We start from the raw sequence: 16946 nt of genomic DNA on the forward strand, positions 1-16946 counted from the left end.
GATCTACGCAAGATAAGTATTGGGGAGTTTGTGTATTGCCCCTTTGCAAGTTGAAGCAAGAATCTGGATGCAAAAAGGGTAGGTAGCAAAGAAGAGAGGAAACCTAGGTGAGGTATCACGAAGGCAAAAAGAAGCAAGGTGAAAGAGACTTGGCTTAGAAAGAAGAATGGAATACTTGAGAAGATTAGTCCATAGAGACCTGTAGAGTAAGGAGGTATCGAGCAAGAAACAAGAGAAAAGAAAAGAGAGACGTGAGACAAAGAAAAGAATGAGAACGTGAAGTGAATTGATAATAAGCAAGAGATGGCAGAGATGAAGCATGCCTTGGAACAAATAAGAAAACATAGAGGAAAAGAAAAGAAGAGTGGAACCTGAGATACAAAAGCTTCTTGAGGAAGAAAACCAAGGAAGTGATTCGCATTTACTACAATGTTCTCATTCTTGTGAGCATTTGAGTTTGACGGTGTTGAATCCCCTATTTTGTTAATTTTAAATATTATATACAGCAATTGAGACTTCAAGCAAGCGAATTGGAGATGGTTGGTTAAATTGGTTATTCGATATGGTTTCATGTGAATTGGAAATATTGGTTATTCATAATGGTTTCAAGTGAATTGGACATACTAGTTAATCATTATGATGTTATATGAAATGGAAATTGATGCAGAGCCACACCTTGGAAAGCTCAGGAGGAATACTCACTCAACTGAGTTACTTCAAGGGGCACAACATCAATCAGCCGGGATCGAACTCGAACCAAACTCAAGATTGGATTAATCAGAATATATAAATCTCCATAGTTTATCTTCACCCGCACACCAAGATCTTTAACCCGGAATGTCCTCAAAGAAAATATATTTGCACTTTGACAAGAGAGACCAAGATCGAATTGCTGCCAAACTCCATAGTCGGTTATCTATATCCTTTCTAAGGCAAAAATTGAAACTTTCTCTATTACCCAAATTCGAATGCCTCTCTTACATAGCCAACCGGCTTATTTAAAACTGACTCTCCTTTTCTAATAAAAGGGTGAGAAACAATTTTTTCGTCTTCTATCCAAGAAAAGGATAAGAATCCGAAACTGCCTACTACCTATTATTGGAATCTGACAATCATGCAGTAGGCCACATTTTAAATATCTACGTTTTTTTTCGTCTTCTATCCAAGAAAAGGATAAGAATCTGAAACGTTTTTTCTACCAATATTAGACAGTCGTTTTCTAAGTCAGGAATATTCCAAAAATTGCCTACTACCTATTATTGGATTCTAAAAATCATTAAACACTCCACCTACGAACTAAAAAAAAACTATTCTAATTTAAGATCCACACGCCTGGTCCTAGGTGGCTATATCTGGAGAGCTTATAGAACTGCTACTCTAGGTATGCCACCACATGTAGGACATTATTACAAACTTCAAAAACTAAAAGCATTTAAAACATAACATTAAATTCCCTGTTACATTTTCAACAATGTTGCCTCCTATAGCGTTTCTCTTCTCTGTCACTACAGCATACTCCCCTGTAGAATGAATCTCAAGTCCTCGTGAGATGATGTGTTGTAGAAATGAATCTCATTTTTCTTTCGAACTTTCCAATTTCTTTGAACTAGGATGAGCATATCTACAAGAAAAACAAAAATAATATCCAACTTCTCCACCTTGTAGCTTTGATTCTTTAATGCTGTAAATGTCACAGAAAATTCTCCAGCATGATTCACTATACATGAAATCTGCATCCCTGCATAAACATTATTAGAAGAAAACATATCATCAGCATTAAGATGTTTTCTTTTTGAATATGAGCTTCCTTATACACCATGTAATGTGCATCATATCTATCTTCATCAATAGTAACCATAAACTTATCTGCTTCTTGACTATCAACCAGTTTCACATCTTGAATCTTAAGAATCGTATTTATCTCTTCTTCCTTTATTAAACATTTATCATCATCTTGATCTTCTGTAGTAATCTCACTTTCAAATATCTCTTTCTTATTACAACTTTGCTCAAGAACAATAACAGTATTGCACTCTTTCCTTTCTTCTTCAAGCTGAGTTTCCATACTACCGCCATGCCTTTTCCATTCTCCCACAATGGCTGCAAATTTTTTCCATAAATCAGATTCTTCTTTAGAACTTACTGTTACACATTCCTTAGCTTCATCTTCATGCCATTCCTCTTGACATTTTTCTTCATTATGCATATTTAAGCCTTCATCAGTTGCCTCCAAAATCTTTTCCATAGGAGTACCTTCCAACATTGTACTCTTCTCTATTTTCAAAGGACATGTTACTGTTCCAACCACAGATTGTTTGCATTCAAATCCAATAAGGCTTGTCTTGTTACTGCTCTCGTTAAGAGATACTTGCTGCACTTCTTGTTGCTGCACTTTGTGTTCTTGTTGCACTTCTTTCAACTTAGCTTTATTCTCTTTCAACTTAGCGTCATTCTCCTCAAGTCTCCTTCTCAAATTGTTTATCCCCTCTTCTATCTTGCTTAGCTCTTCTCTTTGTTTTCTCCTTTCTTCTTTCTCTCTTTTCTTCTTTTCCTCTATCTCCTTCTGTTTAGAATCCTTTCTCTGCTGATACCTTCTAAAAAGATACAATAAAGCTGCTTCTTCTTGTCCCATCATTCCTCAGCTAGGTTATTTTCTTCTTATCTAGTCTCCTGGACTTCTTCTCAGACTATTTCTCTCAATCTTTCACAATCACACAAACATATACACAACTACTTTTTCCCAAACCTTTTGCTGAGCTCTGATACCAAAAATGATGCAGAGCCACACCTTGGAAAGCTCAGGAGGAATACTCACTCAACTGAGTTACTTCAAGGGGCACGACATCAATCAGCCGGGATCGAACTCAAACCAAACTCAAGATTGGATTAATCAGAATATATAAATCTCCATAGTTTATCTTCACCCGCACACCAAGATCTTTAACCCGGAATGTCCTCAAAGAAAATATATTTGCACTTTGACAAGAGAGACCAAGATCGAATTGCTGCCAAACTCCATAGTCGATTATCTATATCCTTTCTAAGGCAAAAACTGAAACTTTCTCTATTACCCAAATTCGAATGCCTCTCTTACATAGCCAACCGGCTTATTTAAAACTGACTCTCCTTTTCTAATAAAAGGGTGAGAAACATTTTTTTCGTCTTCTATCCAAGAAAAGGATAAGAATCTGAAAAGTTTTTTTTACCAATATTAGACAGTCGTTTTCTAAGTCAGGAATATTCCAAAAATTGCCTACTACCTATTATTGGATTCTAAAAATATTAAACACTCCACCTACGAACTAAAAAAAAACTATTCTAATTTAAGATCCACACGCCTGGTCCTAGGTGGCTATATCTGGAGAGCTTATAGAACTGCTACTCTAGGTATGCCACCACATGTAGGACGTTATTACAAACTTCAAAAACTAAAAGCATTTAAAACATAACATTAAATTCCCTGTTACATTTTCAACAATGTTGCCTCCTATAGTGTTTCTCTTCTCTGCCACTGCAGCAGAAATGGTTAGTTAATATGGTTACTTTTTATGATTGCATTAAATGATCTGAAAAATATGCTATTACCATGTTGTACTATCCCAAACTGGATATTTACTAAACTTTCCGTTCAACAATATATTCAAAAATAAAACGTTGTAGATCTTTTCCGGCACAATCGAAACTAGCAGAATCCCAATAGATATATAATCAACTTCTTCTTAAATATAATATCCAAACTCAACATAGACAGATATAATACGATGTGCAATAAAACCAACAAATTCTCCACAAGAAAATAATTGTCTTTCCGAGATACTACTCAAGATTTGAACATATGAAGGTACGTCACAAATCAGTAATATAAAACCAACAATGTAAACCATAGGAAATAACCTAGTTGATAGTTATCTAGCTGTTTCCTCAAACTGATATTCAGCACTTCAATACAGGCAGATGTATTGTGAAATGCAATAGAATATTAGAAGATTTACCATAATATGTTAAGTCGTTCTTCTCATAATAGTATTCAAGATTCAAGCATATAAAATGCATTACAAAAGAGTAACATAAAAGACCATTAAATTCTTATACAACTCCTTAGAACACGTTATTGCATTTTACAACAACGATACAATAACCGACTTCCAACATCCAATCCTAAATACAACTTAACAGTCAGATTGGAAAAACTTAAGAAAAGAACCTGGTAAGCACATGCGAAACACCTGAATTGATGTCTCCCCGAAAAATGGGTTTGCGTCCAATGTCTATCGGCATGAGGTGTTGTGTCCTCATACTAGCTGAAAGCTGAAGCTTTCCAAACACTCTCGAAAGAGAGAAACTGAAACTTGAAATAATAAATCATCCTTCTTCGGCCATGAGCCTCTTTCCCCTTTTAATACACAAATAAGATTCTTCAACTCTCCTCTGGCTTTCGTCCTATTTCCTTGTGACTCTTCAACTTCTCTCTGATAATTCTTCTTATTCCCTTAACCTTTTAATAGTTTGAGTCTGTGTCTTCGAGTCAATTTTAACATTATAAAAAATAAGAGCAATGTTTCTAATGTCCCAAAAAGGGGACATTACAAATCTCCCCTCCTTAAAATTGCTTGTCCTCAAGCAATCAATACCAGGATCCCATTCAAGTCTACAGGTAGCCTTGTAGCCCAAACTGAAAACAATTCTGGTCACACTACGACACAAGATGTCCCTGTGCAATCTATATCTCAACCGGATCCTTGGATCCCATATAACTCTCTGAAAAAAACTCTACGCTTGTAAACTGAATAACTCTAATCATCACTGAATCCAACCTCATACTAACTAGAATCACAACAAGGTCCCCAAGAAGCCAAAAATACACATGGTCAACACCTGGATCCCAAACCTTGTTGTCATAACCAGCCAATATGATAAGATAGAAATGTATCAATGAACCATGCATAATCCAATAGATGATGACAACCCGACCAAAATAGATGATGTAATAATCAAACCACTCAAAAATCGAGTGTAATACCCTAGGCACAACAAATACCAAACTGTCATCTTCAATCTGGGGATTCTCCGAGTACATAGGTACTATAAATAAGAATGAAGCTAAAAGAGCATTCCCTATGATCAGCACATAACTCTCCTCAAAAAGTACCAAAGACTATCCAATGACTGATGTATATAATCCAACCAACTCCTGTATGGTGCGAAATCATGAACCCAATGTGGACTGATCCAATGATGAACAACCATAGTCAAATCACCACTTCCATCTTGTGACCCATATTCATTACTAGGAATCATTCCAGGATTCCATATCTTGAAATGAGAACCATCTTCATCATTATGATCAAAAGGAGAGTCCACGTTTATCCTAAAAAGAGGATTATTAGAAATCCAATCAGCATCTACTTCAAACACGGAGTTATCGATAAGCTGAATGTGATCTAAAATTTTGGTACTTTGTCTTTTAGGGCAACTATCCAAGTCATAAGTTTGTTGAATGCTATCAAGCTCAACAATGACTTCTTTGAAAAACTCTTCTCTCACCTTACCCCCATATTTCCGAGAGTAATTTGTGACCTTGATTTGATCTTCTACTTTCTGAAGAGAATCGAGCATCATCTAATGCCTCATGAGTATCTTTAACTCCCTTTTGGGTTCCATAATCTCATTCCTTTCTTTATTCAGCTAATCAACACGTGTTTCAGCAACCTTAAGAAGGTTATCCCTATCAGAAAGCATATACAAATATTTTGATTTCATAGTTTCAAGGGTTGTTTTGACCACTTGCAAATTAGGAACAAGCCATTCTTCTTCCACTCCCTTTGAACTTTCCTGTAGAGGTCCTCAATCACCTTGTGAGTGCTGTCATAACATACCAAAGATGCCACAACCATTTCTTCATTAACCTTTAGCTAGTTTCTAAATGCATGCATTTCATTATCACGTTGATACAGCTCAATGTCTTGTAGTGTCATATTGGATTGTTCCTCTGAATTCCTATCATGAAAATAGGAAATATATGGTTCATCACCCAAAAATTCCAATCTACTATTACCTCGTGTGCAGTCGATCTCATCAACATGCTTGTCAAAGCTAATCTCCCAATCACCAATATAGAAACTTGCACCTTGTGTCACCTCTTCTGCATGTTCATCAAAAAGTTGTAAATTAATAGTGGTTGATTGCTCTTCGTTTTCAAGGTCCCCTATTAGATGATTTTGTTCTACTGGAAATTCATCATACATAGTTTTGTACTGGTCTATTGCAAGGAAATCATGAGTTAATTCAAGATACTTCATTTTTGCCAAATTGGTCTTGTTTTGGAGTTTTGGATGGAACTCTATGAAATCACTTAAGGCTAATTCTTTTTGAATCTTTGGAGGAATTTTTTTGTACTCATCATACATATCAAGTACCTCTGTTTTGAAATACCATTTCTGGTTTTCGTTTTGTTGAACACTTGACATGACTAATGAAGCATCTTCATTCTTTTCCCACATATCCTCCAATTTTAAGGAAGTTTCTTTCTATTCTAGCCTTGTTTCAGGGTGTCACATTTTAAACCTTGTTGTTTCCTTGATTAACTTCAACTTTTTTTCTTCTAAGGTCCTTTTTGCATTTTCTTTCTCTTGTTCGGCCAGTCCTAAATGTCTGTCTAAACCTTGTTGCACATATACCTTTTGTCAACTAACTGGATTGTCATCGGTATTTTTGTAGCCGATGGGGTGATTGTCGTCGATGTTTTTGTATTCTGTAGCCGACGGGTAAATAGTTTGTAGCGGATATAATGTTTGTGGCCGACGGACTCCTCCGGGAAGGTTCGGCAGATAGTATTTATATCCCATTTGGGATCATTGTAAATCATCTTCTACTATTTTCATCTTATCAAGCATAATGTATGTCTGGCATATGCAAATATAATTCTGCTATTCTGTTCCATTGTCTGTATGTGTTCCTTTAATTTACCCGTACGGTAAACACCTTTCGACTTTCCAAGGTTTTGATCTAATCCTCAAGCTGTTTATTTGCTATAAAGTATTCAGACTCCAATCCATGCAAACCTTTGACTCTTCCAATACTAGAGCGTTAATGATGGAGGTTATTGTTAGCACCAAAATTTGCACCCTAAAACTAAGCACCTAAATACTTAAAAATTCTTGTGAACATGGGAACAATCATGAGTTTGTGGGTAAACTATGTAGGTGACTGAACCTCCGGATTCTAGGCTGGTTCTTGTTTGATGCTATGTGATGCTCCACCTATACTATGAACTTTTGAGGAAAGGGGGTAGGAAGTATGAAAAGAGGATTATTTAAACCGAAAAGGTGATGCACCAAAACAAATGATGAAGGATTTGACATTTTAATAACACAATGATGTGACATACAATCAACTATGAGATATAGCTTTGATGAAAATCTCTGCATAAAAAGTGTTTTAGAAGAAGGCTTTAATGAATAATATCAAAAGATATAAACCATAATCAATATTATTTCATTAAACTACACAACTTATGACCTATGCATAACGATTTTACTAACACAGATGGGTGCAAAAATGAGACATAAATTTAAAGGTTCTTGAGAAAACACAGAAAATAAACATCAATCACCAGCCTTGCACACAGAAAATGAGTCCCAACGTAGATCTAGCTAACTGTATTATGCCTTCAAAGGTCAAAGAACATCAACTTTAGAGATACAATTCAGAAAAAATGAGAATACAAAGGACAATGGAATGTCACAATAGTCTTCTCTTCTTTTTGAACTACATCCATCCCTCTTTTGGTATGACAGTTTCAGAAAACTAAATACAAATCTCTTGGGGGTTGAAATCAAAAAACAAGGAAATAAAAAGGGAGTCAATTCTTATCAAAAAAGATGATTCACTACCTCTTAACCTTACTAAGTCAAAAAAGAACCTATGACACACCTTAAACTGCCCTTACAAAACTCTAACTGATCATAAAGACCCCCAAAAATAACTATTCAAACCAAATCCGACCCAAGTTCAAATCCCTATAATCCCTCCTCATGATTCAAAAGATTTGAAACACTACGTCTTCAGCTAATATTTCTCCTCTTTATCCTCCTTTAAACACGTCACACTTATCCTAAGTGTTGGACATAGTAAAACAATGAATAATATAAGGAACAAAATGTTGTAAAGGTTTGCAAATTTAATAAAAATATAAAATAGCTTATAAGAACACTATTATATATTTTATTTTACATACGATTTGCAAAAAAGAAGTAAGTGTTTAAAAACACTTATAACCCGTGGCATATACAAGACATTGGAAAAAGAATGGGAAATAAAAACCCACCTATGTGCCAATGAACTTCAAAATTTATGAAATGGAAGAAAGGGAAATATATTGTATTTGTAACCCTAAAGTTGCTCATTTGCATTTTCATTATGGCATTGGAGAGAATGGAAGAGGGAGTTGGCTAGGGTTTTTTGAAGCCATTATTCTACTTCATCTGCCGTCGCCATGATTATTTTGCATTTTTTCCTTGTTCTGCCATGACAAGAAACACATTTTACTGCTGCTTTCATCATGTTGTAACTAGAAGCCACCATTCTTGAGATGCTTCTATGGATAAAAGGTAACGTTTTCTTTGGATTTGCAAGGCACATTTTCCTTGAATGAAGAAACAACTTGTCTTCTGTAGTCGCCATGTGAGCTTGTTGGTCTTGTTTCAATTGCAGGCGCCATGTTTGAAGTCGTTTTCAGTTAATTTTTTTTTTTTAAATGCCATGCATGCTTATATACCTGTTCTTTTTATTTCTTATACATGGTTGTGCATGGCTTTTCCTTACTTTTCTTGGTGCAAGCTTCATCTGGGTTATCATAAACCCGATTTGGAGGTTACGACTGTTGTGAATGTGCATTACTGGTATGTTTTACGTGAGCATCTTCTTTCATTTGCAGCTGTAGATGGTATTTCTGGATGGTTATGTTTGATATTTAGCTGGAAACTCGATTTTTCTGAATGCATACACCAGTATTGTTGTAGAAGCAAAAAGAATTTTTGGGTGTTTATTTTCTTTCGTTGTTGCTTGGGTCATCCCTTCTTTGCTCACTGGTGCTGGAAGCACGATTTTTTCTGGGTAGGTTTTCACCTTTTTTAATGCCGCCAGTCCATGAAAGAAATTCAGTGTTTGTTGTTCAGGGTTTCTCTTTACAACCCTGTAGCTGCTCATTATGTTATTCGCTACCTAGCAGGGGGTTCAAAAATGTTGATCACCACCTAAAAAAAAAAAAGGTTTTGTTGATTGAATTCTGTGCTCTTAAGTAACTATACTGTACCAGCTCTTGCCTTTTAAAAATATTCAGATTTTAAGGTCGGCTTTGATCCTCTTATGTGTAACATTGGAAAATGAGATTATCTAGCTTTTCCATTCTTGGATAACTCACCAAAATGATAAGCAGCAGTTACATCATTTCGGTTTAGCTGAAGCTTGTCCAGTAGGAGGTGTTATCAAGAACTCACAATGAATTCTCCCAAAAGAAAATGAATGTAGCTTCTCTAATGATAACCCAGCATTTCTCTTTTGATTCATGCTGCTGTTTTGTCCACATTTTTATCTTTTATTGTTGAGTCATTGTTTGACAGTCAATGGTTTTTACCATTCCTTTCCATTAGTTTGATCTTTGCAGCAATAATAATTGATATTAGAAGATCTCAAATAATATCTTCGAGCAAATTCTGAGCTTGTTCAGCATGTAACTACTTAAAACAAGATTTCATTGCCATTGCTACTCTCTTTGTATATTGTCATAGCAACTAAAGACAAGAACTGTCATTCTAGATTCTTTTATAATCTACTTATCTAACTGTAGATGCTGTAGTTTATTTGAATAATTCACTGTCTTTGCATGCCGAAATAACTATTTCCTGACTATTGGTACTCTGGTTTTTTGAAACAATTTGTCAATATTTGCTGATTGTGATAGCTCTTCTCATCACCAAAGTTGGGAACATGCAATTTCTTATTAATAGCTCCTTATATGCAGGTGAGTCATTGTGCTTATTTTTTAGATTTAGTTGCCATCATAAAAGGTATTTTGATGTTCTCCTGGGTATAACATTATGATAAATCTGGAAGGTAGCAGCTAGCTTTGCAACACAAGACCCACAATCCAATGCAGAAACATGGCATTGCTTTTTCTTATATCTTTTAGTCTTCAACATTAAATGGAAGTATCATAAGTTTTTCTTAAATGCCTTTCATATGCAGCCCATAAGTTTTCCATTCAACATTTTTTAAAGCTTGTCTATTGAAATTGTAATAGCATTTGGATAGTACTATGATGCCATCAGGATAAAGAGCTTTTAAGACTAATGAATGATATGCAATTGTACCGAATTACATTCTTCACACTTGTCAATTATGATTTTTTGTGCATTATCTCATTAATTCCGTTATCAATGTTCAGCATGTTTTTTACTTCTACTAGAAATTAGCTCTTTCACTGTAGTAATGTTCTGTGGTGTCTCCATACTTGATCCTTCTTGCAGCAAGTTATATTCTGAAACAACTCTTTGAGTGTTGAATTATCTCGTTCTGTAATATTTGAAAAGTATTCCATGAGGTTCGAGCACGGGCTCATGACACTCATAAACTACTCCTTTGTGATCTGTATTGTTTTTGTATGTATTCAGAATAAGAGAAATATGACATGTGCGGGTACGTAGTTTTGGATAATCAGTCATTGCTTAGCTAACTCCATTCTTTCTTATGTAGGAAAATGAGAACCAGGAGCTACCAGATCGAGGACCGGACTAGGAGCAGCAACAAAGAATGCTTAACCAGTCAAAGGCTCAAAAGGAAATGACTGGTTACCCCTAACTCCTCTCATATGTCATACCTTTCTTTTATTGTCAATATGTATAAAAACAATAATTAAACTCACGGCTTGTGTGAGATATTTTACTTTCAACATTTCATTCTTTTATAAAATATCAATTGCATATTCAAGAATTGAATGATACAACGACATTTATATTCTTTTAAATATCAAATGAAAAGTGCTTTCAGCAAATAAAATTTTTAGGGCTAAAATTTGCAGGACTGAATTTTAACGTGTGTTAAAATCAAGTAACATTTTTGGCGACCTCTTACTGTTTGTCTGCCTACTAGACACTAGATCAATAGCCTTAACAAGCCATTGGTCATGGAGTCTAAAATTATGCATCCTAGCACCTAGACCTTACACGACGCAACTTCTAAAGTTGCTGGTTGAGTTTTGAATGCATGTACATGAGTTTAATAGGACTTAAAACTCTTATTAAGCTGACTGATATGTATGGTCAAATTCAAGTAATAGCTTTAGAAGTGAAACTTTCATAATCTGACCATCTTATTGATGTATCAATGAATGGGTGGGTTTGAATGAATGCATATGAATAGGAGATATGTGGATATACATGTATGTATGGTTGGTAGCAGAACTTGATTAGCTGCAACATTATGTATATGCGTATGCATGTGTTTGCTAGGTATGTGTAGGCGTTTAAACACGTGTTGATGCATGCATGAATGGGATAGGCAAATTATGAAAGCTTAACAACACAAACCAGCAACTTGACCAACCTAAAACTTAAGGAAAATAGGAAACTAACCTAGGAAAGAAAACAAAAACTGACATGCGCTTGGACAGCGCCTAGGGAAACTCAACTAAAACGCAAATGCACTTATTGAAAACAAGAAAACTAACCTAATATTTACAAGATAGGGCTGATAATTCATACCTCAAAATAACACTTGAGGTGGATTCCATTAACTGGAATCGGCAGCACCTCACCCACCATATTAGACAACTGGAACGCATTATGTTCTTTGCATTGGGTAATGATAAATGGACCGCTCCAGAAGTTATCAAACTTCGTATGCTTGCTTGGCTTTCTTTTCAACACGTCCCATTTTAACACAACATCTCCCTCAACAAAAAGTTTAGAAGAAGCTTTCTTATTAAAAGCCCGCTTTGTTTGAAGCTGATGATATTCCATTGTTTCCATAGCTTTCCTTCTAGATTCTTCTAATTCCATCAGTTTCGCATATCTTATAGCCATAGGATCTTCCCCCTCAAACATTTGTAACTAATGCACAATATCTAGCTTAGTTCAACAGATAACAGTAATCGAGCTTCCTTCCCATAGACCAGCACGTAAGGAGAGTTTCCTATGGATCTTTTAGAAGTTATACGATCTGCCCACAATGCAGCTTTTAAACAAGAATGCCAAACTCGTTGATTATCTTCCATTACTCGTTTGATAATCCTTATTAGATTTTTGTTGGGGCTCTCAGCCAAACCATTCCCCTGAGGATAGTAATTTGGGGATGTACTTAGGTAAATACCATTTTTCATAGCCCACTCTGTTATCTTCAAACCAACAAAAGCCAAAGCATTATCTAATATTATAGATTCCGATATACCAAATCTAGTAATTATATCTTCATAAAAGCTCAAAACAAATAACTCGGTTGCATCCTTCAAAGGAATGGCCTCAGTCCACCTAGTAAAATAATCTGTTGCTGTGAGTACCCACCTATGTCCAGCACTAGAAGGCAGATTGATTGGTCCTATGAAATCAAATCCCCATTTTATGAAAGGCTGATCAACTTGAATTGGCTGCAAGGGCATAGCTGAAAGCTTCTCTTTCCTTGCAAAAAGTGCACACTTCACACACTTTTTACACCATGCGTAACAATCTTTAAATAATTCTAGCCAATGGTAATCAGCACGCATGATTTTCCATGTTGTAGTTCTAGGGGCAAAATGACCTCCTGAGTCTCCATCATGAAATTTTGTAAGTACTCTTTCCACTTGATCAGAGTCAATACACCGTAATAATACACCATTGATATATTTTTTGAACAACATATCATTCAATAGGATATAAGGAATAGACTATAAACAAAAATATTTCCGCTTAGCTTTATCCAAATGTAGTGGACATTCACCAGTTTTCAGAAAATGAGTCATATCATGCACCCAACCTCCATCTTTTGGTGGTTTCTCAGCTTGCACATCATTGTTGTTGAACAAAACAACAACTGTAACTGCATCATTTTCATAATTTTGACTTGCTGCCATTTCCTCACACAGTCATTTACCTCTTATCAGTTTTGTGACGTTGATATCCACATCAAATTCCATGACTTTAGTAATCCATCCAACTCGTTTTTCATTCAAATCTTTGCTCAATAAAAATTCCTTTACGCTCGGATGGGTTACCAAAATATGTACTTTATTAGCAGCAACTAGGGTCTTAAATTTTTTCAAGCTGCGTACTACTGCAAGCACATGTTTTTTCATAAATGTATACCTGGTTTTATAATCAATTAGAGATTGACTGAAAAAAGCTATGGGTTGCTCATAGTTGTCATTATTCTTCTGTACAAGCATTGTAGAGTTGTTGTCAATGCTACCAACAACATACAGAATGAAATCCTTAGTAAAATTCGAACTAACAAGAGTCGATGAGGTTGATAATGCCTCCTTGATGGCTTGAAAACGATCCTTCCCCTCTTTAGTCCATTTGAACTCTATGTTCTTCCTCAACATTGCTGTTAATGGCTGCTGCAACCTTGCCGTATCTAGAATGAATCTTCTGATAAAATTTATCCTTCCTAAAAAACTCTGCAAACCTTTCTTGTGATTAGGTACTAGAAATTCTAGGATGGCTTGCACTTGTTCGAGGTCAACAGTAGCTCCTTCCTTGGACACAATGTGTTCTAGCAACTTACCCTCATGCACTATAAAAATGTTTTTTTCCGGATTTAGGGAGATACCAAATTCTTTGCACCTTTCAAAAACTTGCCTTAAGTGAACTAAATGTTCAGCTATAGATTTACTAAAAACTATCACATCATCAAGATAAACCAATAACAAATCATAAAGAAGACCTTGAAATGCGTGCTCCATTGCCTTCTAAAATGTTGCACCAGCGTTAGACAACCCAAAAGGCATCCGTTTGTAGGCCATAGTACCTCATTTTGTTGTGAAAGTTGTCTTGAATTGATGAGCTTCATTTACACGCACTTGGTTGTAACCAGAATAACCATCCAAGAGCGAAAACCTTTCAAAACCAGCTACCAGCTGAAGAATCTACTCCACAGAAGGCAGTGGATGGCGATCTTTGAGGGATGCCCTATTGAGATTGCAAAAATCTACACACAGCCTGATCTCACCATTCTTTTTCCTCACTGGAACTAAGTTTGATACCCAAGACATGTGCTTGATTGGAAAAATGATCCCTTCCTCAACAAGCTTAGTTAATTCCTTGATCATTAGTGGTTCCAGCCTTGGGTTTATAGGTCTTTGCTTTTGTCGTACAGGTTTCGAATTTGGGTCCAAATCAACCGTGTTTTTTACTATCCTTGATCAAAACCTTTCAAACCAGAATACTGCCAAGCAAAAACTTCTCGAAATTCTTGACAAAACTCTTTAAATTGTTGTTTTTCTTCAGCTGAACAAACTTTTCCAACTTCCAAAAATTTGCCTTCCGCTATTTCCAGCTCTTCAAAATGATCATCTTTCACCTGCATCCCAACTTTTCCCTTCTTCAACTGATCATCACTGTTGAAATTGGACTCTAATGCAACTAGTCCTTTTGGAACTTTATTATTTTTCGACTAAATAATCTGATTGTCATATTGCTGTGTTATTTTATTGTGATTTCTAACAGCAAAATGCTCTTCTTCTAACAAGAAAGTTAGAATATGTTCATCACTATCAAAAACCTGCCAGTTGACATCATTATCAGGGATAGATGGCCGGATAACCAACTTCACATGTGCCTGTACCTTCTCTCTTTTAATATCTTCTATTGGATCAAACTGAGCCCCAATAGCAGCTAGTCGATCTGCATATTTATTTTGGTTTCTGGGAACTAAAACAACATTAAAGGCATTGAAACCTTCAATTAAATCCCATACCTTGTTCCTGTAGCATTTTAAAGCATGGTTTTTTGCAATACTTAGGCCTCTAACTTGATTTACCACTAACTCACTATCGCCATAAACTTTCAAAAAGCTAATACCACATTTCCTTGCCCATTCAAGACCAACTATCAACCCTTCATACTCATCTATATTGTTCGTACAAGAAAAAGCAAAACGGAAAGCTGAGTAATACCTTTCTCCGGAAGGCGATATAAGCATAGCCCCTCCTCTAGAACCATTTTTACTACGAGAGCCATCAAAATACATTTCCCACAACTCATTTTGCTGATTGGACAATTTTGTAGCCCCCTTTTCTAGATTAGGAATCACTGCATCCAACTCATGAATGATATAATTCCCCATGCTCGCTTCCACAACCTTATCGGAAGGACTGTCAACAATATTTTCTTCTGCCCATTCTGTAACAAGACATCAAGAATACCGCCATTTTCATAACTATCGTAAATAACAGCAACTGGATTGCCCACACGTTCATGATTCATTGTTGTTGCATCTGAAATTACATTTATAGTGCTAGGAAAATACAGTTCTATATGATCTTTGGCCAATCTCTTAGACTTAATGGTAACTTCTGTCCCATATTAGGTCCTAAACAATATATGAGACCAGTCAACAGATAGATAACCACCTATTTTGGCTGTGAAATCTCTTGAAAGACACATGGCAAAGTATGGGGGTAAGTCAATTACACAAATATCTTGGGGAACAGCAAAATTAGGACAAGCATGAAGTGTAAGATCTAAACCCTTAATGATCCCTAGGGTATTTACTGCTGTTCCATTTAATTGGACAACACTTTTCTCTAAATGTCGATACTTGAGTCCTAACTTATCAGCTATTTCTTTGGGCATAACGAAACTGCTGGCACCACTATCTACCATATAATTGTGGACTAGTTTATTACCTACAATCACCGTTAAATAGAAAGGAGGGGGTTGACGGTCTTTGACTACCTCATTGATTGATATATTATTGCTGTCTTGCGGATGATTTGTAAGTACGCTGCCTCTTACTGCTGTTGCAGATCCACTTTCACCTTTTAGCCCTTCCAAAGCAGCTTGCAACATGTCCTTCTGTCCTGGAATTGCCAGCATGTCCCATACTAACATATTCACATTCAGCTTCTTCATACTATCCACAATATTGAATGGTACAGAAGGTTTTGCCTTTTGGTGGGTTGTTCCATATCACGGTCAGCTTGTAAATGAGGTTGTCCTTTTGATGCAACAAGTGGATTCTTTTGTAGCACGTGCCTTTGTGGAGTGGATATCTGTGCAACTACTTCACCTTTATTGTTTGCTTTAACTAGTGTTTGTGATGCATCAGCTACTTTACCAGCTGTATTGTTGAGCTCAAAAGCTCTCTTTTTAGTTCTGGTGTAAACAGCAGTTGTAGGATCATCTATATTCACACCACAAACTCCTCCCCTTGCCAGTATAAAAGTCCAGTCTCATTTGGATGTTGATTCTGATGTGGAACAGCATCATCATGAGGTGCATCTTGATGGGCCATCGGCGTATTCTGTACCATCAATGCTTGGTTGATCACAACATTTGCACATGTACTTTGATTATGTGGTTGATTGTATGGAAAACACCACTCATAATCAACAGCAAGATTATTCTAAGTAGATACTAAATCCTTTGAAGTATTGGCTGCAACAGGATTATATGGTTGAAATGGCCTTGAATTTACATTCTGCCTATTTCCTTGGTATCCTCCTTGATAATTCTACTTGTAGCCTTGATAGCCGCCTTGGTTCTGCTGTTGGAAATTATTATTTGGCTGGTAAGGCCTTAAGCTTTGGAATTGTTGTTTCTTAATATTTATCAATTCATTACCGAATGTTTGTAAAATACCTTTGATTTCATGTAAATCATTCGATTGAGCTGACACACCATTTGTAGCTATTGTTTGCTGCGAATTTGGAGATGGTAGTGCTGGTGCTAGTGGTATCATTGCTAATGGGA

The 16946-nt window shown here is 36.0% G+C and overlaps 1 protein-coding gene and 1 long non-coding RNA gene across 13 annotated transcripts in view; one reads left to right on the forward strand and one right to left on the reverse strand.

Moving 5' to 3' along the window:
* LOC149531042 (ankyrin repeat domain-containing protein 2A-like) overlaps positions 1–16946 on the reverse strand; it is a 146354-nt gene that overhangs the window by 32734 nt on the left and 96674 nt on the right. The gene's annotated exons all lie outside the window — the stretch shown is intronic.
* LOC149531044 (uncharacterized) overlaps positions 1–16946 on the forward strand; it is a 34925-nt gene that overhangs the window by 13056 nt on the left and 4923 nt on the right. The window contains exon 2 of the long non-coding RNA XR_016358545.1: positions 10753–10846. This is a non-coding gene — a long non-coding RNA (uncharacterized LOC149531044). The remainder of the gene's footprint in view (positions 1–10752; positions 10847–16946) is intronic.

Source organism: Cupressus sempervirens, chromosome 11 (genome assembly GCF_028749045.1).
Source record: "Cupressus sempervirens isolate cs-2001-9-10 chromosome 11, ASM2874904v1, whole genome shotgun sequence".
Taxonomy (NCBI): domain Eukaryota; kingdom Viridiplantae; phylum Streptophyta; class Pinopsida; order Cupressales; family Cupressaceae; genus Cupressus; species Cupressus sempervirens.